Source organism: Lactuca sativa, chromosome 6 (genome assembly GCF_002870075.4).
Source record: "Lactuca sativa cultivar Salinas chromosome 6, Lsat_Salinas_v11, whole genome shotgun sequence".
Lineage (NCBI taxonomy): Eukaryota > Viridiplantae > Streptophyta > Magnoliopsida > Asterales > Asteraceae > Lactuca > Lactuca sativa.
Window position 1 is genome coordinate 82804285 of NC_056628.2, and position 18834 is coordinate 82823118.

Here is an 18834-nt window from a genome sequence, read left to right on the forward strand (position 1 = left end):
TTTTTCTTTTTAAATTTAAACTTCTCAAATGTTTAGAATTTTGTATTTAGTTTTTTTTTTTTAAATAAATCATGTAATACATGGATCTCACACCTAATATATATATAATGATTTACCATAGCGTTTTATATTTTTCGAATATAAAAAATAATTTAATATTCTTATTATGTAAGCCCCTTATTCTAGAATCATGATCCCCCCCCCCCCCCCCCCCCCCCCCCCCCGGGGGGGGGGGGGGGGGGTGGGGCATAAACATCGAAATATCTCTCTAGTGATTTTTTTGTTAGTTTATTACTATTTGTTTGTTTTACTTACCACTTATAACCGTTGCAACACATAGTTTAGTTTCTTAGTTTTATTGGTTATGAAAAATATATTAAATGGTCAATATATTTTTATGTTTAATACATTTAATTTTTTAATTTTTTTAATCATATTTTATTTTATGCCCTTAAATATATTTTGGTTTAAATATTTCTTACTTTTTTACGAACTAATTATTTAAATTAAATATTTAATTACAATTCATTATGAAATATAAATTTTATATCAATCATATAATCATATGATATTTTCAATTTTTTTTAACTTTATAACTACGATTTAATATTATTTCTTGTATTTTATGTATATAAAATAAAAAATCAAGATTTTATTTATATTTTTGTTGGTTTGTGACATTTTAGATATAATATATTTCAAAAAATAACGAATTAAATGAAAGGTTTTATAGAACATTTTAGATAGATGGTGATATATTAGTTAATTCGTGTTCCAAGAAAAAAATATATTGAAAGAGATTAACCATTAGAGATATCATTTAATTAGAGATTAAAATTAATGGAATAATGAGTTTGAAATTTTTTTGAAGTCATAACATAAGTTAACCATTGATGATGTTGTATATCTAAATGGATATGTTTTACTTTTACTACTTTTCAAATTATCCTTCTCCTCTAAATGGTTATCATCTTTTTAACTTTTACATAGCGGATCTTCAAAGAAGTGTTATCTCAGACTATACTATTAAGAGTATTTGATTGAATAAAACGGTTCAACTCTATCTCAAATAGTAAAACCAAAAATAATTTTGCTTTTCAGAATATTGATTTGAATAATTCAAACTAAACTAAAATCTTATTCGAACCGAACAAAGTACATTTGGATTGAGTCAGGTTTTGCAATTCATTTTTAAGAATCACAACTATGTTATAATTAAATATATAACTTTAATATAAACGTGCTTAATTTCTCTAGTTTTAAATCCACAATTATTGGAAAGCTATAACTCCAATAATATATATAGCATTTTTAATTAAGCCAAACGTTCCATTATAACTAAGAAAACAACTCTTATAAATCAAAAACAATTAAAGATATATATTTAAATATAAAATAAAAATATAATTGTTATTGGTTTTTTTTTAGATCATTCGGTATACATTATAGCCAGACTAATCCAAAATCGAAAATATAAATTCTAATTTGGTTTGAAACTAATCAAAATATCCAAATATTTCATTCATATAGTTTAGTACAAATTGTGGGATTAGATAATTCACTTATATCTAAAATTATAACTAAAATGGTGAAAAATCTTACTAATAATATATACCAATGATTCATCGATATACAGGTCACACATCCAAACATGGTGGAGTTCTTACAAAACTTGGACTTCATATGGAGAATTCTGATAATCGTTCTCGGTGAGCTTAGCTAAAGGCAATGGCTATGAATGGAGTAATCGAAACGGTTTATCAAGTCTATTTTCACAAAAAGGGAACATGATAAATCCTTACTTCATCAGATGTCATGGGAAATGACCAAGTTTAAAATGATGTTTTGAGGTACGTATGATTAATATTGAGCTTTTTACATTAAAATCGTTAAGTTTATAAAAAAATGCAGTTTTGTCACAACGATGATTTCTTGTTCAATCCAAAATTTGACAAAGACAAATGTCATTTTTCTCTTATGACTCGCAATAACATATTTATAGGTTACCAATGAATTCAAATTTGCAAAATGATCATTATATTCACGTAGTTAGAAGTATATCAATCATACCTATGACATTTTCTAGAGTTATTAATATATTTTTGGATGTATAGGTATGTATTTTTACATATCTAGAAGTATATCAATAAAAAAGATGTTTTTTTGAATAAATGTAGTTATACTTCTAAACACGTGAAAATGCATATTTATACTTCCACACTTCTAATAACGTAAAATTACATACTTATAATTCTATAGAAGTATATATATATATATATATATATATATATATATATATATATATATATATATATATATATATATATATATATATATATATATATATATATATAAAATACATTTTAAAAATCTAAAAATACTTGCTTAATGTATCTATACTTTTAGGAATATAAAAATACATATTTATATTTTTTTAAATAAAAAAAGTTTATGTATTTATACTTATCAGATGTATAAATACATAAAAATGTATATTTAGAAGCATACATACATATCTTTACATTCTACACAATTATAATTTAGTTTTTTGAAGTATAAATAAATATCTATACTTTTTGAGAGGTGTAAATATAAGTATTTTTATGTTTTTATTAGAAGTTTAGATCTATAAATATATATTTTCATATTTTTAAAAGTACAAAAGTATATATATATATATATATATATATATATATATATATATATATATATATATATATATATATATATATATATATATATATATATATATATATATATATATATATATATATATATTCCTAAAAGTATATTTATACAATGTTTAGTTAAACTTTTTTTCATGTATGTATACATTCTTTCAACATTAACACGTGAAAAGAAAACCTACTTAGTTAAAAACATAAAATATTTGTAAATTTAAGGGTTTATTTGTAAATTTAATTTGATAGCAATTTGGAAACTTATTATTAGATTAGCAATGACAAAAATGAAAAAAAAAAAAAAAAGTACACAATTTTGGCATTAACTAATAAGAAATCATTATAGGACAAAATCGGCAAAATTTGATTAACTTAATGACTTTAATTTCACAAACCTTTAATATGGTATGCAATATAACGTATGTTCTTCTAAGGAACAACAAATACGTATACAAAAACATAAAAAAATATAAATAAAAACAATGTTCTTCTTTAAGAAAAGCCTGGACATGATAATTATTACCATTGTCTCCTTAGAGTTAGAACAAGGTCTATAGTTCCAATCCTCATGCTTGCAAATTCTTAAGGAATGAGTTAAAATTTCCATTGTAACAAACTATACGTGGTCTTGCTTTGCTTTCTTGGTAGAGTATATATTTCCATTGTAACAAAGTATACGTGGTCTTGCTTTGCTTTCTTGGTAGAGTATATATGTCAAATGCCGATGAATTAATATGAGAACTCGCTAGTGGTTCATTTTTAATTGATTTTATAACCGGCATATATACTATATAGGTACCTTGAAGAGTTTCACAACAACCAAGATATCAGTCACAACGACACTTTGTCGGATTTCATCAAGTCACATGGTTATTCAGAGTTATTTCAAAACGCTTATCTTGTGGGAAACCTTTGAAATTTTATCCTTCTGCTATATTTAAAGTTGTAAATAATTACTCAATGAATCGTGATTGAATGTATAAAATGAATGCAAAACGTAGGTTCCAATATGCTCTTCCTTGTGGTCGTGCCCTGCACACGTAGTTATGAGGTTATCTGCTTTTTCTGCTCTCTCATATTTCCACAATCACCATCTATTTCAGGTATATCTCTTTACTTTTATTCATAGTGACAAAATTTAACTACAATATACATGTAGTTAATCATTAGTAATATAATACATATCTATTTTTTTTGGAATTTATTTATTGTCTGTCTTTTGTTAGATTTTCAATGGCCCTCAGTGGTATACCGTTAGGGGTGGGTCACAAACCTACATTAAAAAGGTGATTTATTAGTTTCCATATTAAATTTTTCTTTGTTGAAAGTATAAGCATCATTTTTTAACCGATTAACTTATACACCCGCTAGACATAAATCTAAATTTATTTTAACCCTAAACCTATTGGTTATGGGAAAACTTTCCTATATATACACCCAATGCCATTGGCCACATGCACATAGCCTATGATAACAATCCTAACTACATGCTGCATTCAATAACAGATCAAAGAAGAACTATCGTCTAGCGGCTGCCAAATAAGGATAGGATGTGCCATTAAATCCGTCTCAAAATATGATGGTGGTAAATAATTGCTTTGACTACTTGATTTTTCATTTTCTGCAATATATGCCACTATATTGTCATGCATTTTATTGGCTTCATTTATCCTTATCCCAATTTCAGTTATTCATACCTTATAGACAAAATTGCAACAATGGTCTCTGTGGTATGTCAAACCTAGCAACTTTGGTCCAAAATGGGTTTGGCTCGCAAGGATGGTCCAATAGTTTCGTTTTGTTGCGAGTTTAGTCCAATTTCCTATGAACTTTTTTATAATGACGAATTTGAACTTATTATTTAATTTTCTATTTGTTTATAAATTCTTTTTATTTTTCTAATTAAAATTTAAACAAAAGAAAAAAGAAAATGTAACCCCACCTTCTTTATTCCCTACAAGACTAGTCCGGTCACCACTGCTACCGGAAACCACCACCACCACCACTCCAGAAAAACAATTTTTTTCATATTTGAAAAACAAAATAATCATTTGTTTTCACATCTACAATCTAAAACATGAACAATCCAATTTTCTACAAACTCAATTTTTTCCATATCACTCAAATTGGAACAAGAACACTCATGAACAAGAAATTTGAAAACGTCCGGAAAACAAAAATGAAAACCAAATCGATTATCGATTTCTAAAAACAAAATCGATAGAGAAGAGGGTGGATGTTATTTGTATCTTGATCTGGAAAGTCATCGGTCGGACGTTGGAGCCGCTGGAGCCGGAGTTGCCACCTCTCACCGGAATTGGTTTCCAATGTTGGTTACTGTCTGGGATCTTTCCAACCTCTGTCTTCATCTGTACGGAGGTGACGACGACCATTTAACAAACTCTAAATTGTCACCAAGAAATGCTCAAGATCTTCGCCATCATGCTCCTCCAATTCTTCAGATCTATCTTGGACTCACACTCGAAACACCAAAACCCTCTTTGTCAGCTTCAGATCATCGCCTCTATAATCCTTCGATTTGAAAACCCTTCGATCTGAAAAACACTCCAATTTGAAAGCCTTCGTCACGTTGAGCTCGCCATTGCTACCAGAGAAGAACCGATAGAAAAGAAGAACCGAGATTCGAAAGATTTAGAGTTCATGGCTGACGAGACCTAAACATCTAAGGGGTGGTGCCGATGGTGGTCTGATGAACCACAAATCTATAAACAAAGAACCGGAGTTAGGGTTTCTACTGTTGAAAACTGAAGCGCGGGAGGAAAAGAGATGAGCGGGTGGTGACTCCATCTACACGGTGGCTCCTGTGGCAGAGGGTGGCGGTCCGACGAGAAGATTCCAACTGATCTAATTTTTCCGGCAACTTGTGTTCTTGTAAAATGAAAATGCGTTAGAGAGAGAAAGAGAAAGAGAGGAAGGAGGGCTGAGGTATGTATTTTTTATTTCTGATTTTTGCAATAAAAAGAATTAAAAATAAAACTAAAAAGGGTAAATCTGTCATTACAAAAAAAGTTCATAGGAAATTGGACTAAACTCGCAACAAAATGAAACTATTGGACCATTCTTGCAAGCCGAACCCATTTTGGACGAAAGTTGCTAGTTTTGACATACCACAGGGCCATTCTTGCAATTTTGTCTAAATTAAAACCCCTAGCCCCTAAGTGCAAGGTAAATCATAACAATACAAATCACAATTAGATTATATACAAAATAAAAAATATAAGATATATATTTGGATCTTCAGATATCCAAAATATCCAAAATTCTTTAAAATCAATATCCGAATCCGAATCTAAAAAATCGGATATCCGAATTTTTGAATAATTTTAGTTTGGATTTTCGGATTGAATTTACATATATTTTTGAACACCTAATCATGACCAACTCAGCAACTCTCCACCTTAGCATGAAGTCCCATATTCGTTAGCCTAAGGCAATTAGGTTGTATGCATGCATGAACGAGAAATAACTTTTTAATAAAAGATTGGTTGCCATGTAGTATCCAACTTTACATGGTTTAAGAGCAATTACATGTGTCGATTCAAATTGAATGTTACCCATGTTATCAATCAACGGTTCTCATGAATTTGGAATGATTCAATGTTACCAACTCAGGTTTCAACTCATCATCCGAGTTCACATTTTGTTTCCAAAGTTTAGATTTCACAAAATGCCCAAAATGGCATGACCTTTTGTCGACTGTCACTTTTTATTTTAATTTTTGTGTAATAAGTAAGGTTACACTAATGAAGTAAGTAAATTATCTAATGGGTATGAAACATGATCTATGAGCAGGTTGTTTACTTCTATGTGAGGATGGCTCTGAAGAAAGGTTTTATGGATGCATAATAGACGTAGATGCCCATGAAACTCTGAGATTGTTGGGGGAAGAAGCTACAAATGAAGAAAGAAAAATGTTTGAGGCTTTTAATTATGTATACAGGTATTATGTTCCTTTACGTTGGAGTGGTCTTTGCCTACTTAATGTATGGATTGACAACCTTTTGTGTGAACGTTAATATCATCAGAAACTAGCTCATGGATACAACAAGTTTGCCTCCTGCAAAAAAAAAAAAAAACATCTCACCTTGTTTTACTTTATAAAAGCGTCTTGGTGACTTGTTTTTTCTCTTGAGAGACAACACGAATACAAAAAATTCAAACAAAAAGGCTCCCAAATGAACTGAATAAACCAAAATAATGGATGTTATTTATTTATTTATTTATTTTGAAACAACAAACTAATAGATGTCTAAGTAGTGGAGACGATCAAGATTCTTTGATCATCCCTTCTAACAACAATAATTTCTTCTCAATAAACATGATAATGATTTTAAATGGATAATAGCTATTTCTTTTTAATTAGCAGTGACGTTTTTCTACACAATGACAAAAGTCAAATGCCTCGAAACCGAACAACATGGAGTGCACTGAATTTTCTTGGAACCAAGGATAACAAAGTCTGCTTAACGTATTGGTTAAATGTGCTCCAGGTATACACATGATGTTTTGCATCTTAAATTTTAGTATGCTAATTGAGGGCTCTTAAACGAATAGAAATTTAAGATGATATTTTTGAATTAAATACAAAATTTAAAAGAAATAAATTGGCAGTCTCCTTCTTCTCGTCATGCAGCAATTGAGAAAATAAAAAATGTTGAGAATAATAAATCATTCTCAGCCAATCATTTCTTTTTGCCACAAATCATTCCGGTGTAACGGACCGACAGAAGATGAGTAATATTCATATATGAATATAAATATAAGTGAATTCATATATGAATACACCAACTCCCCTCCCATCCCCTCCGCCACCAACCACCACCACCATTTCCGCAAGCAACCACCACTGCCACCACCTCCACCACCACCTCCACAACCAACCACCACCAACAACTGTCATCCCCGCCACCACCCACCGCCGCCGTATTCATATATGAATAATAACTTCCGCTATAACTATTCATATATGAATATACGTATTCACATATGAATACACTTATTCATATGTATTCATAAATGAATATGATTTGTTTCGTCGGCCCTGTATGCTACAGCGCATAAACGACAGATTCAAAATGAGACCCATACACATTCTCTCATTCTCAACCTTTTTTTTACTCAATTAAACCCACCCTTATATATATATATATATATATATATATATATATATATATATATATATATATATATATATATATAAGGGTGGGTTTAATTGAGTAAAAAAAATGTTGAGAATGAGAGAATGTATATATATAGGGAGTGGTTCAAATGAGAACCAAAAAAGGTTAAGAACCGTAAGAACCTCCAACTTTAGATGTTTATAAAGGGTTTAGGGTAACCCTAAACCCTAAACCTTAAACCCTAAACCCTAAACCCTAACCCCTAACCCCTAACCCCTAAACCCTAAACCCTTTATAAACACCCTAAACTCTTTATAAACACCATAAACCCTAAACCCTTAACCCTTAACCCTAACCCTAACCCCTAAACCCTAAACCCTTTATAAACATCTAAAATTAGAGGTTCTTACGGTTCTTAACCTTTTTTGGTTCTCATTTGAACCTTTACCTATATATATATATATATATATATATATATATATATATATATATATATATATATATATATATATATATATAGCTTCTTAGATACCCACATGACTTACTCTACCTAAAGATCTATACAACTCCATAGAATCCGGTCAAAGCAAATACCAACTCAAATAAAAACTATTGACTAAAAGACCTAAAATATAAAATCAATAATTATTAAACCAAAGTTTCAGCCATGCATATGAGTATGTGACAATTAAACTAATTAACCCAACAATCATCTCCTTAATCGGTTTATTCATACCACTCGTTCACAATAGTGCGGGCTCCCCTTCAATTAAATTTGTTTTTGCTTCTCCCAGTAGGACACTCATTGATATAGTGACCATATTCACCACATTTTGTAACGCTTAACATGACTTTGATCCTGGACACGTTCATTTCCATCTCGACTCTTCTCGAACCCATGACCTCTTCCCTGGCCACGTCTAAAGTCATCCCGCTTTGAACTTCCATAGCCACAATATTAACAACCATGTGATTTTTTCTTGAAAAGCCAATAGCAACCCAAATTGAGTGTCTTCTATTTTCTCGCTTCCTTTTATTCGTTCCTCGTAAGCCTTTAAGCTTCCAACAAGCTTGTCAAACAACATAAAATCTAGCTCAAAACATTGTTCAATTGATGCCAAGATTTAGAGAAACGATATTGGCATCAAGTCAATTAATCTTTTAACTAACTTCACCTCTTCCAGCTCATATCCAAGGCTTCATGCTTTTAATGATAAATCGGTTAGTCTTTCCCGAAGTCATCAACCATTTCACCATCGTTCATCTGCAAGCCTTCGAGTCCCCTCTTTAATGTTGCAAGTTGAGCCGTTCTCACTCAATCCACTCCTAAATATCGTATCTTCAGCCCATCCCACACTTTTTTTGGATCAGTCTAACTCACCATTTGCAATACCATGTCTTTGGGTATCACTTGAAACAAAAATGAAAGTGTTTGTTTCGACTTCTTTGGATCTAATTTTTCTCCTAATGTCTTCGGTTCAATTTTTTCCCATATCATGTGTGTATCCATGATCGACTTCACCTTGACCCCCACACCGAATAATTTGTTGTTGTCAAAAATAAAACTTGATATGACATTGTGCCTCCTTCTTTTGTTGGTACCAAGGACATTTTTTTTCTTACTTTGTGACAGCCCCAACCTTTTCTGATACAACCCATTCCTATTGAGAGTCTTCTTCCACCAGTCAAGAAAACCAAGCTCTTGCTTCTTCTTGTTTCTTTTACTAGATATGAGCAAGCCAAATCAAAACCTACTTGTTCTGATTTCTTTCCGCTTCTCTTCTTCGCTTATGGTTAGGCTCTCTTTAACCTGGAACATAGTTCATCATGGATGGAGTTGCGCCTTTCTTCTTGCTATAAAAACTTACACCCCCTTCAACGGAACCTAGAGGCTCTGATACCAGATGTAGAATATAAAAGAAATAAATTGGCAACCTCCTTCTTCTTGTTATCCAACAATGAAGATAGAAAGAGGAGAAAGAAAATGTTGTGTGTAAACTGAATACAATGTGTGGATATTAGAAAGAAGTAAAGACAAAATACTCTTATTTTATTCATATCACTAAAGGCTATATATATATATATATATATATATATATATATATATATATATATATATATATATATATATATATATATATATATACCAGTGCTGTAAAAATCCCTACTAGATCCTGATTAGTCTTCGACTAATCCCTAGGCGCTACTTTACTGACTAGAGGGCGCCTAGCGATTAATCATTGCATACACAATGCTATTAAGAATATATGCTATGAAGGTTGTAATTATATGGAATTTAACTATTTTTGGTAATTAATATATATATATATATATATATATATATATATACACACACACACACACACACACACACACACACATATATATATATATATATATATATATATATATATATATATATATAATTTACTTCATGTTTTATTTCAAGCGTTTGTTATTACTGTCTAGTTTAAATTTAAGTAAATGTAAAATTGTTTTAGTGGTTTAACTATAAAATTAAAATGCAGAACCTTGATGACAATGAGCTACCTTTTCTAGTCACTATAAATCCTTTTGAAACACCAAAAAGTACATTGCATAAATGGTCACTAGGATTTTCAATTCCATCAGTTGCAGCAACAAAGGCTGTTCTTGAGCTTAATTACATCCAAGGGAAGCGAAAATTTTGGTTTTGTGGAGGATACCAAGGTAGTATTTTTCCTTTTTCAGTGTTCATAGATAAGTGTCATGATACTCCCTTCCAATAGATAATCAAGAGCCTCTTTCATCTAAACAATAGTTCATCATCTTATAATACATTTTCATAATTGACTTTTGAATGCCAAACACCTCTCACTTTTAGAAGTAATATGAACAATATCTTGGCCCTTCAAGAAAGTATAAGATGATATTATAATGCGAGGTTAATTATACGTAGAAATTGTTTATGATTTCATATATATATATATATATATATATATATATATATATATATATATATATATATATATATATATGAGCTTGATGAAAGCAATTTAATTTATTTAATAACTAAAGGTCACACATAAAAATTATTTATGAGATTAAGAGAGTGACATGTAGGGTTTATCTTGAAATTGATCATTGTTTCAGAGAACCTAAAAGGGTTTATGTAATATTGTTTAAAATCATCCCTATTATTCTCATACATAAACTCTAAAAAAGGTTAATTCACATCACCGTACCCTTAATGTCAACTACTTTTTTTTACTTTATGATTATACAAGAAATAAGTGCTTCAACTCTAAGTATTTTCCTCTATGTTCAAACTTTAATTAATTCATCTGAATTTTACCACATATAATTTATCTTTATAGGTTATGGGATCCTTGAGGATGGTGTGAAGGTACCCTATTTCAGAAATTATATTACATGCATACCTCTTTTGTAGACCACCTAAGTATTCACAGGACACAATTTGGTTCAATTTTTCATAAACAAAGAACACATAAAAATTAGTGTCTTACGTGGCTTTTCATTGTCTTTCAGGCAGGCATAGTTGCAGCAAATGGCATCCTTAAAAACAGTTGTGAAATTCTCAACAACCCGAAAACTATGGTACCATCTTTGATGGAAGTTGGTGCGAGGTCACTTGTTATTGGGTTCCTCCGACACTTTATTTCTATTGGCACTTTGATGTGAGTCACATTCTTTTACACACACATACACACACGACATTAGCTAGTTGGTAGACTAGGGTTAAGGGATTAGTCGGCTAGGCGTGAATTAATCGGCGACCATTAATTGCAAATTTATTGAATTTAAAAAAAAAATAAATATGACTAATATCATATCAAAGTTCGTAAATATCAATAATATCATAACAAAATAGGTTCTTATTATTAAAACAACAATAATCATACCTCAAATAGTTTCTATTGAGATATAACTTCTTCATGGTATTAAAATTTCATCGGATTCTACTGCTTCACTCATTGTGTATGCGATGATCAATCGATAGGCGCCCTCTAGTCAATAGAGTAGCGCCTAGAGATTAGTCGGAGATTAATCAAGATCTAGTAGAGATTTTTACAGCACTGGTATATATATATATATATATATATATATATATATATATATATAATATATATATATATATATATATATATATATATTTAGTGATTAGGGATGATTTCACACATAAGACAAGTTAATCATTTCATTATATAATGTTATCTATCTTTTCTAAGGACTAACCATAAATTAGATTTATAAATATATAGCATTTCATTGGTATTATCTCCTCATATTTATTTTGGCACAACAAACACATAACTGTTTTATTTTGGCCTATTTATTCTGTTTCTAAATAAAGGTTGGTATTAAGCATAACCTTATTTCAATTTCTTATAGTTTAGTGGAAGAAGGTGGTGCAACTTTCACATTTGAAGGAACAAGAAAGAAGAATCCTTTAAAAGTTTATCTGAAAATTCAAAATCCTCGATTTTATTGGAAGGTCAATGCTCTAACTTGGTTTTATATCTCTTTGGCATGGTTATCACTATATTAAGACTTTATGATCTCTTACAAGAATAGCTCAAACATCCATGCACATGTTTAATTATGACAATTATTTAGTAATAATCAAATGATTTGTGATGCGCAAATCCATTTGCAGCTTGCTACAGAAGCCGACTTAGGTCTAGCTGACGCATACATTAACGGGGACTTCTCTTTTGTTGATAAAATAGAAGGCATGTTAAATATGATTATGGTAAAATTCATGGCTTATGGTTTCTATTCAAGTATCTTTTTCTTGTGCTTTCACATTAAAGTATGCTAATTTTGTAGATTTTAATTGTAAACAATGAACAAAAAAATTATTCCTCAAGGTCTAACAAAAGGTAAATATGTCTTATACACATCGATCGCATGTTTCACAGTTTATACTTGTTCATTAAAATAATAGAACTCATTGTTTGTAGATACAGAGGTTGGTGGACGCCGGTGCTTTTAACATCAATAATAGGATCAACAAAGTATTTCTTTCATCATGTTTTGATGCAGAACTCTATTACTCAAGCACGCAAGAACATATCTCATCACTATGATTTGGTATGTCGAAAATTTTACATCTTAATTGTACAATATTTTTTATCATAATGTTACCACACTAAGTAAAAAATATTACAACATTCACCATAAAACGATAAACATGCATTAGAAAATCCAAATATACAATGATATATTGACGTGGTGCACTAACACCTATATCCATGATAACATGCCTAGCTAAAATTGAGCATCCATTATGTTGAAAAAGCAAGTACAAGTTATATATTAAGCTTATTCTTACACCATAATCCTTTTAGAATTTGCCTCACGATTCTAATCATTATGGTTTTTAGCCGACATGATATCCTCTCCTCTTCCATAAAAGATGGTTCGAGACCATGAATCAGTGTCTCTCCTAAAGATACTTATGCCATTTTGAGGCTAAATGTTGAATAGGATGTTACAAACATCAGAGTTGTGAATATATTATAACACTAGTTGTGAGACCATGTGTTACATGAGTTAATTTAAAACAAAAATGTTAGATATAAAAGTCTAAATATTTGAGAACTTTAAATTTTATAAGAAAATCAGAAAAATAATGAATTATTAAAATTGAAATGTTTTTTTTTTTAATTTTAAATTTAAACAAATTATTTAAATAAATAAATAAAAATAAATTAGTGAGCTTTAAATTGAGAATTTTGAAACTAGCAGGTAAGTCCATTAATGAAATTGATATTCATTTATTACTATATTTATTTTAATTATTACATTAAAATATTATGTGGAATTTAATAAAATAAGAAAATCCATAAAATGACATGTGGAAAAAAAATTAATTCAAAATAACCAAAAAATGACATTTGACAAATTGAATGAGAATGTGACATGTGACAAAAAAAAACTTTTATTTACTAGAGTAGATTGTACTAAACATGTTTCTTAAATGTTTATGTTGTAAGAAGATATTCAAATCTATAAAATATCTAAATACCATCTAAATTTAGTTTAAACAATTTGACAAGTATTTTAATTATATATCTTAGGAATATTCATTGACCATCCTATATCCAAAATCTTTTATCATTATCCAACAATTTCGATGGACTAAAGTTTTCATCTTAGTCATTCTCTTTCATTTTTTTTCTTAAATCTTCAGTGTCTTCAAAATTCCTCATGTTTATCATCATACCTTTAACACAAATACTCTACAAAATAAATTGACATTGTACGTTGGACCCTACAAGGGGGCACGTCCCCCTTGACCACACCTTTCGCTATGTTAGGAATTTTGTCTTATAGAGAAGTGTGCATCCCGCACCATCTAAATTGTACTAGATCACATTTTAAATATATATTAGCAGTCTTCTTAGTTCTAAATACACGAAATGGTTGCTGACACTAAAATTGCCAATACCTATCACGTTCATTTTCACATTATTGATTTTTCTACTCTTTTGTATACTATTTAAATGAAGCATTAATATAAACATGTGACTATTTCTACATTAAAATACCTTGGTTGCTTTTTTTCGCTAAATTCTTTCTACTACACTTTTCTTCGTCATAAATTGTTATAAGAGCTCAATGGAAGGTAATTTTTAAACATATTGAAAATTTTCAAAGAGTTAAGGGATGTATTTCTTTAAAGGGTCACTTAAATGGAAACCACGAACCACACCACGAAGGTTCTAAACCCCGTAATGCGGTGTGGTGCGGTTTGATACAATATGGGCGTTTGTACCGTTTGATCAACAACCTTTTTGAGTATCGCCATACATTAGTTGTACATGCATTAAAATTTCTTTACTTATGTTTTCATATTTTATATATAAACTTTAAAACTTTCATATCACCTTGCAACTACATAAACAAAACATGAACAAAAGCCCACGACCTCCACTTCTACACATAGCACAACAAGATTGGCTAGATTTTATTTTTTTTTCTTTTAATTTCTCATAACTCAATATTAGATAATATAATTTTTAAAAGTTTTAAAAATGTATATCAAAGTTTATGGTTCTTAATTCCCATAAATAGAGTTTAATATTGATATATTTACAATATATATATATATATATATATATATATATATATATATATATATATATATATATATATATATATATATATATATATAAAACTCTCATATATAATGTATGGTTGGTTGTGTTGGGTTCTTGATAGATGGTAAAAAAAATGAGGTTAGTTGGTTTTATATGTTGATGTGAGATTTTTTTTTATTAATGAAAGAACAAGTTATAACAGGTTAATAATAAATTTAGTCTAAGAGCATCTACAATACATAGTTTAATAGGAGAGTTGAATTAGGTGATATGACTAACTAACACTAAACTGATTAAACTCTATCATTGGTGTGATGCCATGTTTGCATTCAATGAATATTGAGATCAATAGCTTTTAAACTCTTCAATGGTCAAAAGAAAAATTTTTAATTATTAAAAATATATTCCATTGAATTTTGTAGAGTTGAATGCATTGTAGGAATATTAATATATATAAAGTTGTATAGAAAGTAAAATGATAATGCATCAATATATTAAACTTTAATAAGCTCAGTGCGTTGTGAATGTCCTAAAGACCATTATGAATCCATAGATGAGGTTTTGGCAGATTTGGTTAATATATATAGAGGTTCTATCTAGGAATAGTTTGTGTAAGTTGTCTTCTAGTCCATTTAGAGGTGTCATAGTGGGATTACTGCCATGTTAAAGGACCGTGTATTGAGACTTTATTTGATGTTAAAGCCTTGTTGTTGATCACTTATAGTACGCGTAAAAAATTATCTTGGATGGGTTTGATTAGGTGTTGATGCCTTTTACAATGGCCTCAAACTTGCAATTGGTCTATTTTTTGTTTTATTGCTAGCTTTATTGAGAAAAAAAAAAGTATAGTACAAAACAAAGACATGATAATTCAGATAAACACGGATGCAACACTATCCATGGTTGACATAGTTTTGCCAAAATATATAATGCTAGAAAATCTAAAATAACGAATAGAACCTGGAGCATAAAAAATTACGGCATTTAGGCTACAAAAATCTAAACAACTTAATTATGTAGTAAATCGGTACATGATGTATTCATGGCCCCGCAAGTAACATGTTAACATCGATTAATCCAGTTAACACATTTCTATGTTCTTAATGTGGTTGATATTTTGTGTGTTGATGCAAGCCTCTTAGTGATTGTTGTAAAGTTCCTTTTCATTGTGTTGTCCATGAAATTTCATTATTGAATAAATTTTTTGTAGCTGTAAAATTATTTCTTAGAACGTAAGTACCTAACTTACCATATGTATTAGTTCCAAGTTATGTTATCGTGATATTCATCTGGTTTTCCTGTAGAGTAATGAGTTCTTTTCCCTCTTCCTTGATGAGACTATGTCATACTCTTGTGCGTTATTCAAGGTTAGGATTTCAAATTAGTTTTCAGTTTCATTGTTTCTTGTTACATATTCAATTAGCGTACTCATTTGTCATGGAACATTCAATAGAGTGCGGATGAAGACTTCAAAGCTGCACAAATGAGAAAAATATATTCGTTAATTCAAAAGGTAAGTTTATACATATCCTATTGTCGTTGTTTTAAAGAAAATGATCTATAGGAAACGACTTATTCTTTTCCTATATAACATGTCTAGGCAAGAGTTGATAAGGACCACCAAGTTCTTGATATAGGATGTGGTTGGGGAAGTTTAGCTATTGAAATAGTGAAACAAACTGGATGTAAATACACAGGAATCACCCTCTCTGAAAAGCAACTCAAATATGCAGAAACTAAAGTGAAGGAAGTTGGCTTAGAGGTATCTGGGTTTTAAGAAATACCGAAAGCAAAAGATAAGATTTAATTTAAAAGAGAAAATCGCCATCACATGTATTCTGGAATCTAGAATTTTATTTCCATGACCTCCTGTAAAGCTTTGAGTAATTGAGTTTCACTCGTCTTCCTCATTCAAGTTCTTTAACAGACTTGATTTTTAGCATTCAAGTTTTTTTCTTCCTTCCTGGAGTTTGTAATAAATCCACTTCATTGTTCAGGACCAAATCAAATTTCTACTATGTGACTACAGGCAATTGCCTGACACTTCCAAATATGACAGAATTATATCCTGGTGAGTTTGATCAAATCTCGTCTCTATTATTGTATTGAAACACATATGGTTGTCTAAGGAGTTGAGTGTGTATTTTCAGTGAAATGATAGAACATGTCGGCCATGAATATTATGAAGAGTTTTTTAGATGTTGTGAATCAGTATTGGCAGAGGATGGGATTTTTGTCCTGCAGGTATCTTCTGGACTCGGTTTCACTCCTTCAATAGGAGGAAACTAATTATTTTCATCGATCATAAAAGGTCATATATAAAATCATTAGAAAGAGAAAGTGTATACTTCTATGAATTTATAATTACAATTCGACAAAAATGAATAATTTAAAGCATATTAGTAGCTTACAATTACAATGTTTGGAATATATTAGTTCATTTCAATCCAAGATGCAAGATATGATGAGTTACGACGGACCCCAGGATTCATTAGAGAATACATATTTCCTGGAGGGTGCATACCTTCACTTACTAGATTAACATCAGCCATGGCTGCATCCTCTAGACTTTGGTAAGTGATAAAATCATCAGAGATCACCATGTTACATGTAAAAAAAAATTCTTTGTAACTTTTTTAGTTGTCTGGAATCTCATCAAATGCTTAATGACTTGCAGTGTGGAGCATGTGGAAAACATAGGAGCACATTATTATCAAACACTCAGACACTGGAGGAAAAACTTAATGCAAAACCAAAGGTAAAGAAAGAAATTATCCTTTTATCAGTTGTTATCTCACTCATGACCTAGCTAATGTTTATTTATTTATGTGACTCCTAGCAAAATACTTGCATTGGGCTTCAACCAAGAATTCATCCGTACATTCGAGTGCTATTTTGATTTTGCAGCTGCTGGCTTTAAGACCAAGACACTTGGGGACTACCAGGTACCTATTATATAACTTGAGCACATACTCTAGATACAACCATTAATTACTATCAAAATCATAAGTTTTTTTTTTTTTTCATTTCAAAATGATTTTGAAATTCTAACACACATATATGTGTGAATATAATAGACATGTTTTTAGAGTGAAAAAATTGCAGCTTTCATCCTTATAAAATACAGAAAATCACAATACTTTGTGTTTTATTGTTGATTCAAGGTTGTGTTCTCAAGACCGGGAAACATTGCCACATTTGGAGATCCTTACAAGGATGCTATTTCAGCTTAATGAAAAATGTGTGCATCTCTGTCGAAAAACCAACTTTAATAACTTATTGCATGCAAAAACCAAATATATCATTCAGTATGGTTTCTTTGATCGTGCTTGTTATGTTGACTTACAAGGTTGTATATCATATTGCTGTGAAACTTGAACTGGTTGAATATCAAGTACTTTGACTTGAGTGTAATATTTCTATAAATAACTACATGTTGCATACTTATGTTTTTTTTATGATTCTAGCAGTTGAGTGCTGATACCAATGTACTTAGAGTCTGCAAATCGCAACTCTAGTTACGTGGTTATATTGAGTGCTTTATTTTTTACTTGAGTTTTTTTGATGATTAATCATCCTCAAGAAAAATTTAGTGATCCGAATGTTCATGTGCTATGTACCACCAAGAGTACTATAGGTGTATTTTAGAAGAAATAGAGAGGCAAATATGGAAAATGCTTGAAGTTGGCTAGCAAGGAGATTTCTATAAATAAGGAAGGATATGGCTTGTACCAGATGCCTAGAATTTTACTCATTGTGATTGGCTCTTGAGCATTATAGTTAGGAGAGAGGGATATTCCTTGGGACCACTTTTTATTTATTACAAATATTTGATTCTTTCATCTTCTTCTTCTTTCATCATCTTCTTCTTCTCTGAGATTATCCATCTTATTGCTTAATTAGTTT

The 18834-nt window shown here is 30.1% G+C and overlaps 1 non-coding gene across 1 annotated transcript in view; it reads left to right on the forward strand.

Moving 5' to 3' along the window:
* LOC111891241 (uncharacterized) overlaps window positions 1–18331 on the forward strand; it is a 21745-nt gene extending 3414 nt beyond the window's left edge. Inside the window, exons 2-24 of the transcript XR_008224922.1 lie at window positions 1637–1842; window positions 3477–3582; window positions 3683–3784; window positions 3908–3967; window positions 4188–4245; window positions 6495–6642; window positions 7069–7192; window positions 10351–10531; window positions 11179–11207; window positions 11351–11499; window positions 12215–12317; window positions 12480–12575; window positions 12653–12705; window positions 12787–12916; window positions 16233–16295; window positions 16382–16441; window positions 16529–16690; window positions 16926–16999; window positions 17079–17172; window positions 17365–17501; window positions 17606–17686; window positions 17768–17873; window positions 18093–18331. This is a non-coding gene — a transcript (uncharacterized LOC111891241). The remainder of the gene's footprint in view (window positions 1–1636; window positions 1843–3476; window positions 3583–3682; window positions 3785–3907; window positions 3968–4187; window positions 4246–6494; window positions 6643–7068; window positions 7193–10350; window positions 10532–11178; window positions 11208–11350; window positions 11500–12214; window positions 12318–12479; window positions 12576–12652; window positions 12706–12786; window positions 12917–16232; window positions 16296–16381; window positions 16442–16528; window positions 16691–16925; window positions 17000–17078; window positions 17173–17364; window positions 17502–17605; window positions 17687–17767; window positions 17874–18092) is intronic.
* Window positions 18332–18834: the final 503 nt, after the last annotated feature.